We start from the raw sequence: 23,266 nt of genomic DNA on the forward strand, positions 1-23,266 counted from the left end.
CCCCTCCCAGACATCTGAAATCAGAAGTTGTATTTTAATAAGATATCCAGGAGATAACTATGCACATTAAAATTTGAGAAGCACGGATTGTAAGCCAAAGTAGGTTGAGGAAGGAGATATCTTGGTGAGGTAAAGACCAAAAATGGTAGATAAGACCAATCTGGTATGTTGGAAATGTTTACAAAGATTGTGTCCATAGCTGCCTGCTTCTTACATTGCTTTGTACATGGTCTTATACTTTGATGAAATATAAATGAAGATTTTTCTACTTCAAAGAATAGTGAAACCACCTTAAGACTGAAAGTTACCTGAGTTTCAAATCTCTGAGCATTAAAAGCAGTAGAAAGGCAACATGGAGCATTGTAAAGAGTTCATTCAGGAGTGTTGGGGGTCCAGACTCACTCCTCACTGCCTGTTTGTAATGCTGAGCAAGTCTCCCCTAAATTGTCTACCTTTAAACCAGGTAGTCTCAAAAGATATTTTCAGTTTTGATTCAGTTATTCTCAGCTGTGGATTTTAACTACAGTCAACCTTATAATGAAAGCATGGGCAATTCTACCAGGTTTTGTCTGCCCAGAGATTAGTATCTTAGTTCACATGAGAAGGAGTATTCTGAGAGGAAATACCACAGTCATGACAAAGCTACATTAATGGAAATTGCAAGAAACTGGGAGGAGCATGACTCTAGTTAACCGATTTGAAATTGGCAAGTATTTTAATAAATGTATAACCAAGATATCCATATTCCTTTGAGAACCAGCTGCTTCAAACCACATACTTGGAAATCAACTCTTATATCCTGAATAGGGGTACTTAACAAAATTTATAAAACTCCTCTAATTTGGGATTTGGGGGGGTAGTTTATTTGGGGTAGGAGAGACCTGTAAAAAAGAGAAGACGCTTGCTCATCCTCCAGCTGGCATCTCTCCAGGTGATTCTGATCCTCATTAGCTGAAAACAACTAGTTATAATCTAACCTCTTAAAATGGAGAAACAGACTCAGAGAGGAGAAGGAACTGATCTAAGGTCACGTGCCAAAACCAGTGGCAGAAAACAGGTGCTCAGTGTACCACCCCAAGGGCCTTTCAACTCTACTTCCTTTGGGTGACTAGTTTACCAGAATCAAGATCTCTGCTTCCAGCAGTAAGGCACACACTGGGAAGGATGAATATGCCTTCCATCTGAGTACTTTGCTTCCATCACATGTTCACACTCATTTCTTTATTAGGCTCAGAGAGATAACATAACTTGCCCAAGGTCACACAGATAGGAAATAGACTTGTACCTAGGTTTTCTGATTTCACCTATGCTTCACTACTTCTCTAGGAGAGAAGCAGCCCTCCAAACCCTCAGCACTTCTCCTGGGAAATGTCAGGAGCTCTACGCTTTTAATTGCTTTAATCCAGTTGTTTCAAAACAGATCAATTTTTTCCCTACTGGAGAATATACTAACAGGTTTATAACTTGTAACTCTGCAGAGCACACTTATGTTCATCATTTTGTTCTCAGACCCATAAAGTAGGTAAGACAAGGTATTAAGCCCTCATTTGACATGTACAAAGTAAGGCACAAAACCACTGTATTAATTTTCTATTCCTGCTGTAACAAATGATGACAAACTTAGTAGCCCATCACGCTCCTTTGTCCATGGAATTCTTCAAGCAAGAATACTGGAGTGGGGAGTCATTCGCTTCTCCAAGGGATCTTCCTAACGCAAATGCAGGTCTCCTGCATTGCAGGCAGATTCATTACTGTGTGAGCCACCATCTGCTATATGCCAAATATGAGCCTTAGTACTTTGCATGAGTTTACTGAATTTGTCCAAATAATATTCCTATGAGGTAAGTACTGGCATTTGCCTCAATTTACAGGTGAGAAAACTGAGGCACAGAATAGCTACATAATTTGCCCACATTCCCTCAGCCAGAAAAGGGTGAATTCAGGATTCAAATTCAGACTTCGTACATGCATGCTGAGTTGCTTCACTCATGTCTGACTCTATGCAACCTTATGGACTGTAGCCTGTCAGGCTCCTCCGTCCATGAGATTCTCCAGGCAAGAATATTGGAGCGGGTTACCATGCCCTCCTCCAGGGAATCTTCCCAACCCAGGGATCAAACCCACATCACTTACGTCTCCCGCAGTGGCAGGTGGTTTCTTTACCATTAGCGCCACATGGGAAGCCCACAAACTGAGACCATTCCCTTGACTAAGTCCTTGTGTCTTCTACAAGACTGAGAAAATTCTCCTAGAGGAGACATAAAAGCCAAATTAATGTCCCTTGCACCTTTGATGCTCTAAGCTTGCCCTCAGAGCCCTGGCATTCTGATAACCCAAGTCAGCACAGCTGAGTATCCTGAAGGAGTCAGAGACTTGCTGTGTTTTATGGGGTCAGTGGGGGGCTTTCCCATTGGCTCAGCAGTAAAGAATCTTCCTGCAATGCAGTAGATGCAGGTTCAATCCCTGGCCAGGAAAATCTCTGGAGGAGGGCACGGCAACCCACTCCAGTATTCTAGCCTGGAGAATCCCGTGGACAGAGGAGCCTGGCAGGCTATAGTCCATAGGGTCACAAAGAGTTGGACACAACTGAACCAAATGAGCATGCATGCACACATGGGGCCAATGGAGTGCAAAGCGAAGGTGCCCAACATTTTCTCAGAGACTGGAAGAAAAGGAGCGTGTCAGTCCAGGTAGGTGGGGTCTATATGGGTTGGTCCAGGGACTTCCCTGGTAGCTCAGTGGCAAAGAAACCACCTGCAAATGAAGAAGACATGGGTTCAATCCCTGATCTTGGAAGATCCTACATGCCACAGATCAACTAAGCCTGTGCACCACAACTACTGAGCCCATGCACCACAGCTACTAAAGGCTGCACTCACTACAGCCTGGGCTTCACGACAAGAGAGGCCGCCACAATGAGAGGCCTGTGTACCGCAACTAGAGAGTTGTCCCTGTTCACTGCAACTAGGGAAAAACCTTCCCAGCAATCAATACCCAGTACAGCAAAAATAAACTAATCTTTTTAAAAAAACAGATGGACTGTTACTACATGCAAGGCAGCAAAAGAGACAAAGATATAAAGAATAGACTTTTGGGACTCTGTGGGAGAAAGCAATGGTAGGATTTGAGAGAATAGCATTGAAACTTTTATATTACCATAGGTAAAATAGATGACCAGTTGCAAGTTCCATGCCTGAAGCAGGGCACTCAAAACCAGTGCTCTGGGACAATCTAGAGGGATGGGGTGGGGAGGGAGGTGGGAGCAGCCTTCAGGATACGGGTACACATGTGCACCCATGGCTGATTCATGTTGATGTATGGCAAAAACCATCACAATATTGTAAAGTAATTATTCTCCAATTAAAATAAATTAATTTTTTTAAAAGATGGAGTGGCCCCAGGAATACCCTCTGCAGAGTAATATTTCCACTGATTCCCCATGAGACAGGTGGGCCTCCCTGTTGTGGTGTACATTCAAGTTGTAGCATTTCCTCTGAAACTCTATGAAGCCCATTTCTTGAAGATCCAGGCCCTGAGCATGCCCCCCAAAAGTGCCTGAAATTAAGGCTGCAATGAAGAGTTTTCCTGATTCTGGAGAACAGGGCTACACAATGACTTTCACTATACCTTACATTTCCCAGCATTTGACAAGACTGTGGGTACTAAGTTTCCACTCATATTGTCAGCCCTGATTTATTCCTCTTATTTGTACTTCCTCAGTTATTTCCATCTAGGTACCATGATGCTGGCAGGTACCACTCTACTGTAATTTCCAGAGCTATCATGATCAGAGGTAGGTAAGATATGGACAACCTCAGTCCTGTCACTCACCTCTTCTCCACCCCTGCTACCATCCATTAATACTCAGAATTCTGTCTCCTTTCTGAGCTTGAGATCCAGAGGGACTCAAATATGAGTCCTCTCTTAACAGAAGTTGAGATCTTCTATTCTCCATATCTCCTTTGCTAGCCCTGGCCTCTAAACCCCCTGAAAGGAACTCAAACACCATTATCCGTATTCATGCCTCAATCACCATTGGCAAGTTACTTTATCAAAATAACCATGGTTGGCCCTTAAATAATGTTCAATTAATATTAGCCAGTGGTGGTAGTAGTAGCAGCAGTAGCAGCAACAATAGCAGTGGCTGCCTTAGTTGCTCTATAAGAATGGATTCTTCTCTATACCTCTTCAGGGCTAGTGGGACATGCTCTGCCATTCAAAATCTTCCCTAATTTTAACTATCTATCACTTGATTCTTGAATTCTTCACTATAGTGAAATGATTGTCTGGAAACAGTCATGTTCATTGGCCCTATATCTAGCCACCCTGATCCCCATCACCCTGTGGAACCTGTCCTCATGCATGGTTCAGTTTCCCCAAAATACTTATTCTCTTATGCAGGAGTTTCATGTCAATAATCCAGGCCCACTATTCTGCCCTATGCAGTTTCCAACAGTCAAGTCTATGAAACATTCCTGAAGCATTCCCATGCTTGAGGAATAGAGACTCCTTCCTCCTATGGCCGTTAAACTCGTGGCTATGTGGCTTAGGTACCTTCACCCTCATGAAGACCCCTCTTCTGGGGAGCAGCTGTTTTTCCCACACTGCTTACTCTCTGTTTCTCTACATTTTTCACTCTTATTGTCATTACAATAGTGCTTATTGTGTTTCCTCAAATGTCTTCAGTGAGCAAGTGGGTAGGTCTTGAAGGAGATATAGAAGAAAAGCACTATCCTGCTGCCAGCTGGTTTCACACTTAATTAGAATTAATCTTGCCTCTTGGCTGTCCAGGGTATATTCGTATCCAGCAAGAAATCACATTATTTTCCCTGAAGTGAATAAGACATCACAAAATACCTTTGGATATGGGTGTAAAGATTCTTTCAATGAATTTGAAGAGCTCTGGGAAAGAAACACAGGAAGCTAAGTAGCCAAACTGGTTCCACTGTGACAAAGAGAAAAACAGACTTAATCCTGACCACAAGTAAACATTTTATAAGAATCTGATCCAGAACCTTTGCATAATTTGTCCTTCTGGAATTCAGAGCCTGGGGAGTTGAAACAAGCCCCATAATGGAACTGGGTGTCCCCTGGGACCAAGGAAAGGAAATAAACTTGTTCAACATTTATTGTGTGTCAAGCATAGCTGTGAGAGGCCTGAATCCTTGAGCCTTCCCAGTAGATCTGGCAAAAGAGTTAGGGTGGTAATTGGGTTAAAAAATGTACTACAATTGGACAGGCACATTGCATACATTGTCTATACATTGTCTCATTTGAGCCTTTTAACCACCTCATTTTAGTTCCATTTTACCTATAAAGACTTGAAATATGTTACTTGCTCTAAGTTTCATAGAGAGAAAAAGGTAAAAGCCTAGATAGGAATGGACTCCTAAGCCTATACAAAGCATATTTTCATTACTAAAACATTCTCTTAACACAGAAGACTCCAGTACCTAGGGTTGAACCAGTTTTCGAGAAAGAACTTTTCATGGCTTTTGCTGTGATGCTGGAGGTGGAGCAAGGAAGAGTAAATAAGGTTGTGGCCAGTACCTGAAGCAAGTTGTGATAGGAAAGGTGAAGGACCACTTACAGCTTATATGGAGACTTTGTGTGAATTAGACAAAGCACCCCTTGCTCAAGATACTTTATAACCATCTGCCATAAAATTGTAACAAATACATAAATATCTTATTAAGATGTGAGAGGCACTGCTAGATGTGGCCATATCAACTGCATTCAATAGCCCCAAGGAAGTGAAATAATCATGGGGCTAATTGAAGCATTAATGAGTGTTCCTCAGATCCATGTAAGGCCTAGACAGTCATTCTACAGATTATAGCCTAAGCAATTCTAAATGAGAAGGGATTATGGAGCTTAGTTAGTGGGAAGGATGGGCTTTGAATTTGTAGAATTAAATTACATTTTCAAAGCCCTGAAAGTTTTAGGATGCTGATTGGAAGATGAGGGAAAGAACTGGGCAATGGGGGAGGGAAAGGTCCTCTGCTAAAACTTTTACACTTTTTTATATACTCACAACAGTCATGGGAAAGAGTATTATCTTAATTTTAGATATGAGAAAACTGAAGCTCTAAGTTTAAATAACTTACCTTAGATCACACAGATATTAATTGGTGGTCCTAGGATTTGCCCCCAGGTGTGTCTAACACATGAAATAGTACTTTTCTCCCTTTGCAATGTAACTATTGGGCATTTAGGTGTGCATTCAGTCAGTCAGAAGCATTAGGTTGCTGGCAGCCTTAGAGAATAAAGAAGCTCCACAAATCATATTCAGGAGTGCATGATCCTTGACTGAGCAAAGGGTAATAACCAATACCCAGACCATAATGATTGAAATCATACCTGTACAGGGCAGTGAGAGTCTCCCTAGTGATCATCAGCTTTACCCCACTCACAGAAGGGTTTTCAGTGGTAAGTGGAGATCATACTTTTCTCCCTTCCCACCCCACATTTCCAGGAAACCCTAAGGTATCCATAGACTTATACACATCTATGAATGATATACATATTTATCAGTTCTGGGTCAAGAAGGTATGGCCATGGAAATTTCTTTTTCCCTTGCTAATTTGACTCTAGAGTGAAGGAATCTGAAATATGTGTAAGTTTCTGGGGGTTTTTTGAGCCAGTTAGTGTTATGATCCTCAAGCCCTGCTTTCATAATCTATAGTCAAAGTTCCAATCCTCCAGATGATTATCTCCATTCTTGCTATCATCTCAGCAGCCATTTCCAGATATGAAGGTAAAATGGAGGTCAGAGAGAGCTAGCTAAGCAACATCAAGCTGCAGTGAGGGAACAAGGGAGGGTGGGCACAAAAATTCACAAGATGGAGAAACCACATACTTTCTCTCAAGCTTTTCAGATTGGGTCTCTCTAGTTCAGCCATTAGCCTTAGTCTTGCTCCAGGTTTAGGAGAAAAGCTGATTTTCTTCAAGGAGACTCTGCCTCTTGATCTAATTCCTTTCTTTTCTTCTCCAGGCCCAAGAATGGAAGAATCAACAGATTTTAAAGGAATAGAAATGGCTCTATATTTTAAAAATGTACGACATTGACTCTGTGTCAGACACTCTTCTTGGTGCTTTACAAATATTAATGCATTTAACCCTACAACAATACTATGAGGTAGATATTACTGAGACACAGAAAAGTTATACATGACTTGCTCATGGTCATATAGCTAAGAATTGGAGGAACCAGGATTCAAAACCAAGTTTTTAATTCTGAGGATTTAACCAGTATATTGTACTGCTCATGTGATACCATAGGAAAAATATTGGCTTTAAAAGTCAACTAACATCTGAATTCCAATGCTTATTCTGACACTTGTTAGCTACTTTCAGTTCAGTCGCTCAGTCGTGTCCGACTCTTTGCGACCCCATGAATCACAGCACACCAGGCCTCCCTGTCCATCACCAGCTCCCGGAGTTCACTCAGACTCACGTCCATTAAGTCAGTGATGCCATCCAGCCATGTCATCCTCTGTCATCCCCTTCTCCTCCTGCCCCCAATCCCTCCCAGCATCAGAGTCTTTTCCAATGAGTCAACTCTTCGCATGAGGTGGCCAAAGTACTGGAGTTTCAGCTTTAGCATCATTCCTTCCAAAGAAATCCCAGGGCTGATCTCCTTCAGAATGGACTGGTTGGATCTCCTTGCAGTCCAAGGGACTCTCAAGAGTCTTCTCCAACACCACAGTTCAAAAGCATGAATTCTTCGGCGCTCAGCCTTCTTCACAGTCCAACTCTCACATCCATACATGACCACAGGAAAAACCATAGCCTTGACTAGACAAACCTTTGTTGGCAAAGTAATGTCTCTGCTTTTGAATATGATGTCTAGGTTGGTCATAACTTTCCTTCCAAGGAGTAAGCGTCTTTTAATTTCATGGCTGCAGTCACCATCTGCAGTGATTTTGGAGCCCCCAAAAATAAAGTCTGACACTGTTTCCACTGTTTCCCCATCTATTTGCCATGAAGTGATGGGACCAGATGCCATGATCTTCATTTTCTGAATGTTGAGCTTTAAGCCAACTTTTTCACTCTCCACTTTCACTTTCATCAAGAGGCTTTTTAGTTCCTCTTCACTTTCTGCCATAAGGGTGGTGTCATCTGCATATCTGAGGTTGATATTTCTCCTGGAAATCTTGATTCCAGCTTGTGTTTCTTCCAGCCCAGCGTTTCTCATGATGTACTCTGCATAGAAGTTAAATAAGCAGGGTGACAATATAGAGCCTTGACGTACTCCTTTTCCTATTTGGAACCAGTCTGTTGTTCCATGTCCAGTTCTAACTGTTGCTTCCTGACCTGCATACAAATTTCTCAAGAGGCAGATCAGGTGGTCTGGTATTCCCATCTCTTTCAGAATTTTCCACAGTTTATTGTGATCCACACAGTCAAAGGCTTTGGCATAGTCAATAAAGCAGAAATAGATGTTTTTCTGGAACGCTCTTGCTTTTTCCATGATCCAGCGGATGGTGGCAATTTGAACTCTGGTTCCTCTGCCTTTTCTAAAACCAGCTTGAACATTAGGAAGTTCACGGTTCACATATTGGTGAAGCCTGGCTTGGAGAATCTTTACACCCTAGTAAATCATTTCCACTAAGCCTTAGTTTCCTCACCTGTAACATGAGGATGATGGCACATGCCTCTCAGGGTTGTAGTAAGGAATAAATGGAAAGTGTTCAGTCCAGAGTAGGTATTCTAAATTTATTCTTCTTTTCATTTTCCTAAGACTTGATACCAAACTGATTTAATATCCAAACTCAACAGCCACATCAACTTAGACTGTGCCAGAGTTAAACTAAGCAAACACTGGTTGGCACTATAGGTGGCATTCACTTGTGCTGGAGTGCTTTATTTCTACCAGAAGAGCTGATATAACTGGCATTTCTAAAGACAGAATTCTATCAGAATTATTTAGCTATATGGTTCTGTTTCTGCACAGACGTGGGGAAGACATGGCCAGCAGAGGGACATTTGTAGGAAATGAAAGCATTGTGCCCAACCAAGAAGTCTCATTCACACTCCTGCATGTACCCCACAAGGTACCACCAGCACCTTTAGTTCATGGATGGGCCAATGAACTTAGGTGGAGATACCTTTCTTACCCAATAGAGTATGAAGTTGTAGGGCTGAAAGACACTTTAAAGGTCATATAGACTAACTTATCATCCAACTTGGTCTAGTGAAGCACCCAAATGCTAGACTTAAGCAGGAACAGGTTCAAATCCTCATTTTCTACTGATTAGAAATCTAGCAGGCAGGTTATTTCTTTTTTCTGAGACTTAGTTTTTTCACTTGTAAAATTGAGATCAATAAGTGCTCACCTTTAAGAGTTGTGAAGATTCGATGAGATAATGGAGATAAAATGTCTGGCACACAAAAAATATTCAGTAAATTGTCGATCTTAATTCTGGACTCATCTGTGTAACAAATCAACAAACTTCAGGAGTTCCCAATTGAGAACAAAGTTGGTTCATAAAGGCTCTTCATGACCTACTCACAAAGTCTTTCATGAAAAGAGTCATACAATGCCATGTAGACTCTGCCTCATCTTCTGTTCTCCCCAGTCACACACTTTAAATTCTGTGAAAACTGGACCTGTGAATGTTCTCAGTTACATTTGCAATGGTCCTGCAGGAATTAAATTGATAACTTTCAAAACTATGGGCAGGGTTAGTGGTATCAACAAGACATGGTGAAGCACTCAAGGTCTAGGAATGACAGGAAGCCATTACACCTTTGAACTGGAGGAGTAAATAAACAGGAAAATGTTACCAGCACCTAGAGAGAGCTGGAGCTGTGAAGAAATTCCTAGTAGGAAATATAATCAGGGAAAATTCCAGACAGTGTCAGAAATGAGAACGAGAGCAGTAAAGTAGTGAGGAAGAAATAGCAAGACCTCTTCTCCCGCTCTTGTCAGTGTCTCTCGTTTAGCCAAACCCAGACAGAAGCCATCAGACAAGTTAATACAATCACAAGATTAGCCTCTTGGAACACAGAGGAGTGAAGATAATGGCAGAGAATGGATCTGGAAGTGGCAGATGATGGCCAAAGAATAACTATTAAGTAAGCTCAGCTTTCCTATCTCCATGCCTTTCATATTTGGTTCCCTAAAACTGTAAAGATATTTTGTGAACCAATGAATACCTGTTCATCTTAAGGTCCTGCTCACCTTCTTCATTTCATTATAGTCACTCCTTCTCCATTTCATTATAAAAATATAATGGGCTTTATTTCATTAGTCTTTCCCTGATAGCTCAGTTGGTAAAGAAACTGCCTGCAATGCAGGAGACCCCGGTTTGATTCCTGGGTCAGGAAGATCCCCTGGAGAAGGGATCGGCTACCCACTCCAGTATTCTTGGGCTTCCCTTGTCACTCAGCTGGTAAAGAATCTGCCTGCAATACTGGAGACCTGGGTTTGATACCTGGGTTGGGAAGATCCCCTGGAGAAGGGAAAGATTACCCACTCCAGTATTCTGGCCTGGAGAATTCCATGGACTGTATAGTCTGTGGGGTCACAAAGAGTTGGACATGACTGAGCCACTTTCACTTTCATTTCAGTATTGAAAAAAAGCCTTTTCCATTTCATCATAGTTACTCTTCCAATTATACTGATTTTAGTGCTGATAATACTATGTATTATACTATTTATGCTATATATTTTTGCCTGATTTCCTGAAGAGAATATAAACTTTTCAGGAGTATGAGCTTAGTTTTATTCAACTCTATTTCAAGCTCTTTGCACAAGGTATGGCTCAAATGTACCCCAATTAAATGGGTTAAACTGACCGAATCAACTCCACCCTAGAAGCTTTACCATAGGACAGTGTCTTCAAGACATCCAAACACCAAATTAATTTTCATTAACATCATTTAGACCCCTGTCCCTGGGGTAGGATTTCCTAACTAGCCAGGTGCTATAGAACAAGCAGCATTCTTTAGAGTTAGCTTCATTTGGAGGACGCACAGAAACTCTCTCTCGACAGTTAACAAAAGCTTTTAAAACAAATTTTATCCAAAGAGAATATTCCCAGTATATGCCATTTGAAAAATTATGGGAAAAGCAAAGTTCTCTGAAACAGGCAATTACATTTTTCACCAAATTCCAAATATTGCTTTAGGCTTCACCTCCTGGAAAAGGGTATGGCAACCCACTCCAGTATTCTTGCCTGGAGAATCCTACAGACAGAGGAGTCTAGCAGGCTACAGTCCATAGGGTCTCAAAGAGTCGGACATGACTGAAGCTACTGAGCATGCACACACTCAGGCCTCTCCTAGTGTTTTTTATCCAGGCCTAGGGAGCCCAATAAGGGCAGTGTGTGTAACAGGCAGTGGTAACAGAACATCAGTTCAATTAGTCTTCTTCAGATGGGAGCAATACTTTTCAGAAGGCTCCTGAGTGCCTGCAGGCCCCTCAGACATTTCATTTAAGGATACTGACTAGATGGTATGGATGGAACTGAAGAAGATAAAAAGGATAAGAATATGTCCCATGAGTTGCTTTTCATCTGTATCAACATGATTAAAGATTTATTGCTCTTAGATCAGGCCAAAGTCAAGGGTTACTTCCTTTAAGAATGTTCCAACCCAGAATTTTTTTAAAGCTCAACTTTACTTAATTCTCCTTCTCTCCAGAGCCTTCAATACTTTCTGCTCTCTGTAGCAGCTTCCATGTAGAGAAGTATGAAAAGAATGGTGGGAATTTAGGCTCTAACTCTGCCACTCACTTTCTGTGGAACTTAGATGTCTCCTTCTTTTCTATGGATTTCAGTTTTGTTATTTGCAAAAATGAGGAAAAATACAGTTAGGTACATTGGAGAAAGTAAGTACATTGGAATAAGTAAGTACATTATACTCATAAAGTACATTGGAGAAAGTAAGAAGAGATCAATAAATCTGCCAAATAGGGAAGGGGGACCCAGAGAAATATGATGTTCAAATTGGCTAGATGTCCTAGGCATGGAGGTAAGAATGAGAATGGCAAATGGAAGGACTAGCAAGTTACCTGATACAGATGCAGCTGATGTGAGGAAAGCAGTGCGTGGAGGGGAGTGACATGAAATGAGACATAAAAGGGAGCTTTAAGCCTGTCTATAAAGGGCCTTAAATTCTTGAAGGCCATTAAAACTTAAGAACCAGGTAGATGACATGGGTAGAATATAGGAATTGTTCTCAAATGTTTTGATCTCAGTATCAGACTTATACTCTTAAAAATTACTGAGGACTTCAAAGAGGCTTTGATGTTATGGTTGATATCTATTGATGTTTGCCATATTGCAAATTAAAACTGGGAAATTAAAAAATTTTTATTGCTTCATTGAAAAAATAATAATACAATTATACTCTAATAAAAACAATATTAAACCAATGTATATTAACATATTTTTATTTAAAAATATATTTTCTTGTTTCATTTAAAAAATTTTATTGGAATATATTTGATTGACATTGATTTGATTGACAAACATTTGATTGACAATGTTGTATTAGTTTCAGGTGTACAGCAAAGTGACTCTGTTATGCAGATACATATATCCACTCTTTTATAGATTCTTTTCCCATATAGGCCATTACTGAGTTTTGAGTAGAGAGTTCTGTGTGCAATACAGCAGGTTCTTATTAGTATTTTATGCATAGTAGTGTGTATATGTCAATCCCAACATCCCAATTTATCCCTCCTTCTCTTACCTCCTGGTAACTATAAGTTTGTTTTCTACATCTGTAACTCTACTTCTGTTTTATAAATAAGTTGATTTGTACCATTCTTTTAGATTCTGCATGTAAGTGACACCCTATGATGTCTGTTTTTGTTTTACTTCACTCAGTATGACAATCTCTAAGTCCACCCATGTTGCTGTAAATGGTATTATTTCATTATTTTAAATGGCTGAGTACTATTCCATTGTATATATGTACCACATCTTCTTTATCCATTCCTCTGTTTAATGCACATTTAGGTTGCTTCCATGACTTGGCTATTGTAAATAGTGATTCAATGAACACTGGTGTGTATGTATCTTTTTTAAAAAATCTACTTAAAATATAATTTACTAAATTGTTGTAAGCCTTAATGATAAAAAAGAAGATTCATAGAAAGGACTATTAGACAAGTATACATTTTTGATAAATTTTAGAGTATGTATCTTTTTGAATTATGGTTTTCTCCGGTTTATGCCCAGGAGTGGGATTGCTGGCTCATATGGTCGCTGTATTGTTAGCTTTTTAAGGAACCTCCATAATATTCTCTGCATTCCTACCAACAATATATTAATAGGAAGATTTCCTTTTCTCCACCCCTTCATAAACATTTATAATTGGTAGATTTTTTGATGATAGCCACTCTTCCAGGAGTGAGATGATACCTCATTATAGTTTTGACTTGCATTTCTCTAATAATTAATGATGTTGAGCATCTTTTCATGTGCTTTTTGGTCATCTGTATGTCTTCTTTGGAGAAATGTCTATTTAAATCTTCTGCCCATTTTTGATTCAGTTATTTTTTTTTCATATTGAGCTTCATGAGCTATTTTTATATTTTAGAGATTAATCCCTTGTCAGTTGCTTCATTTGCAAATATTTTCTCCCATTCTTAGGGTTATCTTTTTGTTTTGTTTATGGTTTCCTTTGCTGTGCAAAAGCTTCATATATTTTCCAAAAATAAAACATACTGAGAAGAATGGTATCATTTCAGATTTTCCCGAAAACTCTTTCTCTATGGTTTAGTAGAAGACAGCCAGATTCTAGTGGCTATGTCTGCATTCAATCTATTATGATGTCATTTTATTTGAAGGAAATAAAGAAAATCTGGCCTCACTCAGTTATGTGGATAATCTTTGTGCATGCATGCTCAGTCATGTCCAACTCTTTGCGACCCTATGGACTATAGACTGTCAAAATACTACACCAAAACTGCACAAGTATAGTTTTTTAAACTTTAGTTACATTGTGGATCCAAAAACTATCTTAATGAACTTTGTATATTCTATGACATTACAATCCATTGATCTATATTGCACTTTGAATGCATCATTTACCCAGGAATGATTTTGTAACACCATGCCTTGATCATTTGGAAAACTTTTAGTACACTTAGTAACACAAATCCTGCATGTACATTTCATTATACACTGATTTTAAAAGACTGTGTTAATAATACCATTGATCTTATCAAAATATTGTGGGAAACTCTCAAGGTCATGGTGGAAGATAAAATTTTTCAAAAATTCCAATTTTTACTTGAAAACTCAAATGTCATCATTGACAACAAATATTGTCACTTATTTTCCATAAAGTGACAAGTTCACATCATTCATTTTAAAGAAAATATCTGCCAAATACCCAAATCTGAATAAGCATAGTTTCTCTCTCAGTTGCTCTGTCAATTAAAAATGATGTTCTGAGAAAAAAGCAGGTAGTTCAGCCCACTACTCACAAGTGCTTTCCCTGAGACAACCATCATACTTTGTTGTACAGCAGAGATGTTTTATGATTAATTTCCATTTTGTCACATAGAACATTAGAAAGTTACATACTTTAGGATTGAGATTTAATAAAATTAATATTTTTGCTGCTTAATCAGGAAATTTTAAAAGTGAAAATGTCTTATTTTTTCTGGAAGTTAGTGGTAGTGAAGAATCTAGTGACCATTTAGTTTTATGAAATTTTTATGCATACCATAACTTTTATGCATGCCAAAATTTTTATGGTGCCAGCCATGCAAATATACACACAATGAAAAAGATAAATGACTTTAATACAAAATACTAAAAACTTAGTATCATTATGAAAATAGTTTTGACCTCAAAGTGAAAGTGAAAGTGTTAGTCGCTCAGTCATGTCCTACTCTTTTTGACCCCATGGACAGTAGCCTGCCAGGCTCCTCTGTCCATGGAATTATCTAGGCAAGAATACTGGAGTGGGTTGCCATTCCCTTCTCCAGGGAATCTTCTCAACCTAGAGACTGAACCTGCGTCTCCTACATTTCAGGCAGATCCTTCATCAACTGAGCCACCAGAGAAGAATGGACACCCTAAAATTATCTCAGGGACCTCCATGAGACCACAGTTCTCTTCTCTGAGAACTCCTTATGTATAAGGAGGTGTTTTGAAAGAATGGATTATTGGAAACAAGAAGACCAGTTAGGAGATGGTTGCAGATAATACAAGTGAGAAATTGCAGCAGCAGCAGCAATCAGTGTGACTGTGTTCCTACTTTCAGTAGCTATCTCTAAACTGACCACTTCTCTGAAGTCCTATGCTGCTGCTGCTAAGTCGCTTCAGTCGTGTCCAACTCTGCGCGACCCCATAGACGGCAGCCCACGAGGCTCCCTCATCTGAAGTCCTATAAACATACTCAAATATCTTCTTTTATTATTATTATTTATTTTATTTTTAACTTTACAATATTATGTTGGTTTTGCTATATATCAACATGAATCTGCCACAGGTATACACGTGTTCCCCTTTCTGAACCCTCTTCCCTTCAAATATCTTCTATCTTAAAAAAATTTTTCCCTCAACCAATATTTCCTTCTCATCTTCTTCTCTCTCTAGCCACTTCTAGTTGCTGCTCTATTGTTCTTCTGTACATAGCCAACCAAGGCTTTTGAAAGAAAGTGAAGTTGCTCAGTCTTGTCCGCCTCTTTGCGACCCCATGGACTGTAGCCTACCAGGCTCCTCCATTCACAGGATTTTCCAGGCAAGAATACTGGAGTGGGTTGCCATTTCCTTTTCCAGGAGATCTTCCCAACCCAGAGATTGAACCCAGGTCTCTCGCATTGTAGGCAGACGCTTTTACTGTCTGAGCCACACGGGAAGGCTTTTGAGAGACTTGATTATTCTCAAAGTCTCAAATTTCTTAACTTCTCTCACACCTCAATCCACTATAATCTGGCTTCCCTTCCTATCACTTAACAAAAATTGCTCTTGCCAAGGTCACTAAGTACCTCAGTGATATTAAAACCAATAACACTTTTCAGTGCTGATTCTATTTTTCCCTTCTGTTACATTTGACGCCAGTGTCCAGTCTTTACTCATTGAAATTATTCCCAGGACAATATTTTAGTTCTCCTTCTGCCTCTTGGCTATTTGTTCTTCATCTCCTCTTTTGGTTATTACTTGACTTCCCTTAGAGATCAGTCTTAAGCTCTTTCCGTCTCCTCTATACATGTTCTTCCCTGGAGATTCATACATGCTCATGGCTTTAAACAGCATCTTTTTGTCAAAAAATTTGAAATCTCTCTCTTCAGCCCATACATTTATTCTGAGCTTCAGATTTACTAATCCAACTATCCATTTAACACCTCCATCTGAAAGACTCTGGCATCTCAAAATAAACATGTTTAAAACCAAGCACTTGATTTGTTTCCTATCTCAGTCTAAATATGTTCTTCCTTCTATTAATAAATAGTAAGCTCCATCTGTTAATACAGTTGCTCATGTCAAAGATAACTGGGCATAATTTTAGTGGCTCCTTTCTCTCACTCATCACCCAGGTACATCAGTCGTTGTTGTTGTTCAGTTGCTAAGTCATGTCTGACTCATTGGAGCCCCTTAGACTGAAGCACACCAGGCTCCTCTGTCCTTCACTATATCCCAGAATTTGCTCAAACTCATGTACATTGAGTTGATGATGCCATCCAACCATCTCATCCTCTGTCACCCCCTTTTCCTCTTGCCCTCAGTCTTTCCCAGCATCAGAGTCTTTTCCAATGAGTTGGCTCTACACATGAGGTGGCCAAAGTATTCGAGCTTCAACTTCAGCATCAATCCTTTCAATGAATATTCAGGGTTGATTCCTTAAGGATTGACTGGTTTGATCTCCTTGCATTCCAAGGGACTCTCAAGAGTCTTCTCCAGCACCACATTTAAAAAGCATCAACACTTTGGTACTCAGCCTTTTTTATGGTCCAACTTTCACATCCATATATGACTACTGGAAAAACCATAGCTTTGACTATATGGAACTTTAGTCAAAGTAAAGTGATGTCTCTATTTTTAAATTTTCTGTCTAGGTTTGTCATAGCTTTTCTTCTAAGGAGCAAGCATCTTTTAATTTCATGGCTGCAGTCACTGTCTGCAGTAATTTTGGAGCCCAAGAAAATAAAATCTGCCACTATTTCCAACTTTTCCCCATCTATTTGTCATGAAGTGATGGGACCAGACTCCATTATCTTAGTTTTTCGAATGTTGAGTTTTAAGCCAGCTTCTTCATTCTCCTCTTTCACCCTCATCAAGAGGCTTTTTAGTTTTTTTTTTTTTTTTGCGTTCTGCCATTAGAGTGGTATCATCTACATATCAGGGTTTGTTGATATTTCTCCTGGCAATCTTGATTCCAGTTTGCAATTCATCCAGCCTGGCATTTCACATGATGTACTCTTCATATAGGTTAGATGACGTATAGCCTTAACATACTTCTTTCCCAATTTTGAACCAGTCCATTGTTCTATGTCCAGTTTTAACCATTGCTTATTGACCCACATACAGGTTTCTCAGTAGACAGGTAAGGTGGTCTTGTGTTCCCATCTCTTTAAGAATCTTCCACGGCTTATTGCAATCCACACAGTGAAAGGCTTTAGCACAGTCAATAAAGTAGAAGTACATGTTTTTCTGGAATTCCCTTGCTTTTTCCCACAGCCTCCAGAATGAAAAACACTATCACAGAAAGCTAAAGAAAATTAACACATGGATCACAATCTTGTGTAATTCAATGAAGCTATAAGCTATGTCATGCAGGGCCACACAAGACAGACAGGTCATGGTGGAGAGTTCTGACAAAACATTGTCCCCTGGAGAATGGAATGACAAACCACTGCAGTATTCTTGGCTCGATAACCCCAGTAGGAACAGTATGAATAGGAGGGCTGGCATTCTGAAATATCTGAAAATCTCTAACAAGAGTTATGTTAGAGTGCTGTGGACAGGTATGAGCCTGCTATCCATATAAGAAATAGTATCCTAGTAGAGCACAGTTCGTATTGAGAGCATAAATATAATTTATTATCATAAGTGTGATGAATTTTTGTTCCTTAAAATGCACAGATACTTTGAGTGGAATCAAATCATTTATTTAAAGCAAACTGAAGTGCCTCTGAAGAGAACAAAATGACTATCATAACCAAGATACTGCTCTAATATATAAGCCTATTTCTGATTGACTAGGCCTTGCTAATAGGATTATAATGACCTCCACATTTTGCTGACATGAAGTCAAAGTTTAATTTTTATAAGACTGAAGGTTTGTACTAGTGTTGTTAGAGAAAGTTAAGTACTAAAGGGACTTTTAGAAGGAAGCTGTCTTTTGAAAGATTTAAAGGAACAGCTATTAAATGTTTGTTATAGAATTCAGGTGAGAGGTGTTTAGTAGCTATCATCTCGGGAAAATATATAAGAGAATTTTGAGTCCTCTTCAATGATAGGAGACCATAAGGATCAGAAATAATAGGATAATGATAAGGGAGATCAGGAGATCATCTTAGTTAATGATCTAAGGTTTAGTTAGGGTTTAGTTAATCAATCCCTCAAAGTGGATTAATAGGCAGATTAGTAGTAGAGTAAAGGGACAGTAAAGGGACAGGAAACAGTGTTGAAGAACCAGAAAACTAAACTGTTCCACTGTCTTGAACCAGGGAACAGAGGGAAGCTGTCCCTATTGGATTTGATAGGTTCCAGGGGATTTGTAAGAATCCTGTTTAGATTTTAGTTAGAATAGATATTCAGTAGTCAGGAAGGAGGAATGTAGCTATTTTGAGCTGGGAAATATGCATGTAAGGGTCTATAACTTCAAGTTTTATTTCTGTGTCAGTTAGCAGTATCTGATAAGGTCTTTTTCATTAAACCTAAAGGGCAGTGTTTTTTCCAAAAGATTAAATCTCAGGTTTGAAGATCACATAAAGATTTATGTTTGTGCATGTTTTAGAAATGGATTGTCTTGAGTGTCACATGAGTCACATGAGTCTCTTGAGGCAATTAATCATATTTGCTTGCAATATAAAATTCTTGGGGTGGCTTATTGCTATTTTATAAGGAGATAACCTTCAGATCCTAGAGAGAGTTGATCTTCTATACATTAAAGGTAATAGCAATACTTTAGGATATGAAAGTTCAAGAATTTCTGAGAATGTCTTTAATTTTAGTTTTAGAATTCTGTTAGTTTTATTTTCTCCCTAATGACTGTGGAAAAAAATGCCCTTGACTATTTTGGGTAAAAGTTAAAATTTTACATATTTCCCTGATAATATACTGGTAAAATGAGAATCTATGTTGATAGATAAGTAGGAATTCCCTGGGTTGGATAAAGGAATCATTGGGGTTGGGGGGCTGTTTACAGTGTCGTAGCTCTCCAGTAAGGAAACCTTTAACCCATTCTAAGAATAAACAAAAAACAACTGGAAAATATCATAGCCTGTAGCATAAAGCATTTGTATGACATCCATTTGGAGGTGCTTGAAGGGCTTTTAAGGCTTTGGTTTCTGCCCACATCCTATCTTCCCAGTTTTTCCAGGATTGATTTGTTGGCAAGTAGGACATGTTTTGGGTCATCCTTGGCAATACCTCTAAAATTACCCCACCAATGATGGTTTAATATTGTTGCCAGTTTATGTCTGCAATTGTTAATAATGACATGAAACATTTTTACTAAATTCCATTTTAAATTGTTTGATGCTATCAGTTGGCAATCCTGAGAGTGACAATTATTCAGTTCAGTTCAGTTCAGTTGATCAGCCGCATCCAACTCTTTGTGACTCCATGGACTGCAGCAAGCCAGGTATCCCTGTCCATCATCAACTCCTGGAGCTTGCTCAAACTCAGGTCCATCGAGTTGGTGATGCCATCCAAATATCTCATCCTCTGTCATCCCATTCTCCTCCTGTCTTCAATCTTTCCAAGCATGAGGGTCTTTTCCAAAGACTCAGTTTTTAGCATCAGATGGCCAAAGTTTTGGAGCTTCAGCTTCAGCATCCATCCTTCCAATGGATAATCAGGACTGATTTTCCTTAGGATTGACTGGTTTGATCTCCTTGGAGTTCAGTGTCTTCTGCAAAACCACAGTTCAAAAGCATCAATTCCTCAGCACTCAGTTTTCTTTATGGTCCAATTTTGACATCCATACATGACTACTCGAAAAATCATAGCTTTGACTATACAGACCTTTGTCGGTAAAGTAATGTCCCTCCTTTTCAATATGCTGTCTAGATTTGTCTTAGATTTTCTTCCAAGGAGTAAATCATCTTTTAATTGCATGGCTGCAGTCACCCTCTGCAGTGATTTTGAAGCCCCCCAAAATAAAGTCTGTCACTCTTTCCATTGTTTCCCCATCTATTTGCAATGAACTGATGGGACCAGATGCCATGATCTTCATTTTTTGAATGTTGAGTTTTCAGCCAGTTTTTTCACTTTCCTCTTTCACTTTCATCAAGAGACCCTTTAGTTCCTCTTAGCTTTCTGCCTTAAAGGTGGTGTCATCTGCATATCTGAGGTTATTTATATTTCTCCCTGAAATCTTGATTCCAGCTTGTTCTTCATCCAGCCCAGCATTTCATATGATGTACTCTGTGTATTCTTGATACCTCTTCTTAAAATCTTCTGCTTCTGTTAGGTCCATATAATTTCTATCCTTTATTGTGCCCATCTCTGCATGAAATGTTCCCTTGGTATCTCTAATTTTCTTGAAGAGATCTCTAGTCTTTTGCATTCTATTGTTTTCCTCTATTTCTTTGCATGGATCACTTAGGAAGGCTTGTTTCTCTTTGTCTCCTTGCTATCCTTTTGAGCTCTGCATTCAGATGGATATATCTTTCCTTTTCCCCCTTGTTTTTTTTCTTCTCTTCTTTTCTCAGCTATTTGTAAGGCCTTCTCAGACAACCATTTTGCCTTTTTGCATTTCTTTTTCTTGGGGATGGTTTTGATCAGTGCCTCCTGAACAATGTCACGAACCTCTGTCCGTAGTTCTTCAGGCACTCTATCAATCAGATCTAATCCCTTGAATCTAGTTGTCACTTCCATTGTATAATCATAAGGGATTTGATCTAGGTCATACCTGAATTGTCTAGTGGTTTTCTCTACGTTCTTCAATTTAAGTCTGAATTTTGCAATAAGGAGTTCGTGATCTGAGCCACAGTCTGCTCCCAGTCTTTTTTTTTTTTTGGCCGACTATATAGAGCTTCACTATCTTCGAATGCAAATAATATAATCAATCTGATTTTGGTGTTGACCATCTGGTGAGGTCCATGTGTAGAGTCATCTCTTGTGTTGTTGAAAGAGGGTGTTTGCTATGGCCAATGTATTCTCTTGGCAAGACTCTGTTAGCCTTTGCCCTGCTTCATTTTGTACTCCAAGGTCCCACGTGTCTAGTACTCCAGGTATCTCTTGACTTCCTACTTTTGCATTCCAGTCCCCTATCATGAAAAGGACTCTTTCTTTTGGTTGTAGCTTTAGACAGTCTTGTAGGTCTTCATAGAATTGTTCAACTTTGGATTCTTCAGCATTAGTAGACTTGTATTACTGTGGTATTGAAAGGTTTGCCTTGGAAACGAACAGAGATCATTCTGTGTCTCTATTTCTGCCCTGTAAATAGTTAATCAGTACCATTTTACTAGATAACATATATATGCGTTTACCCACGGTATTTGTTTTTCTCATTCTGATATACTTCATCCTGTAAAACAAGCTCCAGGTTCATCCACATCAGTTCAACTGACTCACATTTATTCTTTTGTATGGCTGAGTGATATGCCCCTGTATATATGTACCATAGTTTCTTTATCTATTCATCTGTTGATGGACATCTAGGTTGCTTTCATGTCTGGGCTATTGTAAATACTGCTGCATTAAACACTGGGGTACATGTATCTTTTTGAATTGTGCTTTTCTCAGAGTATGCTGTCCTTGTTAGTATAGTGGTGAGTATCCCCGCCTGTCACATGGTAAACCAGGGTTTGATTCCCCAACGGGGAGGCATAACACCCTTTTGGTTTTCCCTCATAACTCAGTCAGTAAAGAATCTGCCTGCAATGCAGGAGATCCAGGTTCAATTCCTGGGTTGGGAAGATCCCCTGGAGAAGGAAACTGCAATCCACTCCAGTATTATTGCCTGGAAAATCCCATGGACAGAGGAGCCTGGAGGGCTACAGTCCATGGCATCACAAGGGTTGGACACATGCATGTTGCTGCAGATTGGCATTATTTCATTCTTTTTAATGGTTGAGTAATATTCCATTGTATATGTGTAACACATCTTCTTTATCCATTCCTCTGTTGATGGACATTTAGGTTTCTTCCATGTATTGCCTATTGTGAACAGTGCTGAAATGAATATTGGGGTGCATGTAATACTTTTGGATCATGTTTTTCTCTGGATATATGCCCAGGTGTGGGATTGCAGGGCCATATGGTAGATCTGGGCTTCCCTGATAACTCAGTTGGTAAAGAATTTGCCTGCAATGCAGGAGACCCAGTTCAATTCCTAGATCAGGCAGATCCCCTGGAGAAGGGAACAGCTACCCACTTTAGTATTCTGGCCTGGAGAATTCCATGGACTGTATAGGTCCATGGGGTTGCAAATAGTCAGACATGACTGAGCCGCTTTCATTTTTATAGTAACTCTATTTTTAATTTTTAAAGGCACCTTCATACTGTTCTCCATAGTGAATTTCTTGAATTTATTTTTCTGATCTTTTGTTATTGTATAGAAATGAAACAGGTTTCTGTATATTAATTTTGTAATGTTCAACTTTACCAAATTCATTGATTCACTCTAGTAGTTTTCTTGTGGCATCTTTAGGATTCTCTATGTATAGTATCATGTCATCTGCAAACAGTGACAGTTTAGTTTTTTTTTTTTTTTTTTTTCCAATTTGTATTCTCTTTACTTCTTTTTCTTCTCTGATTGCTGTATTTAGGACTTCTGAAACTATGCTGAGTAAAAGTGGTGAGAGTGGACATACTTGTGTTGTTCCTGCTCATAGAGGGAATGCTTTCAGCTTTTCACCATTGAGTATGATGCTAGCTATAGGTTTGTTATATATGGCCCTTGTTATGTTGAGGTATGTACCCTTTATTCCCACTTTATAGAGGGTTTTTAATCATAAATGGGTGCTGAATTTTGTCAAAAGCTTTTTCTGCATCTATTGAGATCATATGGTTTTTATTCTTCAATTTGTTTGATGTGGTTTATAGCATTAATTGATTTGTGGATGTTGAAAATACTTGCATCCCTGGGATGAATCCCACTTGACCATGGTATATGATCTTTT

The sequence above is a fragment of the Bos mutus genome, chromosome X, assembly GCF_027580195.1.
Source record: "Bos mutus isolate GX-2022 chromosome X, NWIPB_WYAK_1.1, whole genome shotgun sequence".
Lineage (NCBI taxonomy): Eukaryota > Metazoa > Chordata > Mammalia > Artiodactyla > Bovidae > Bos > Bos mutus.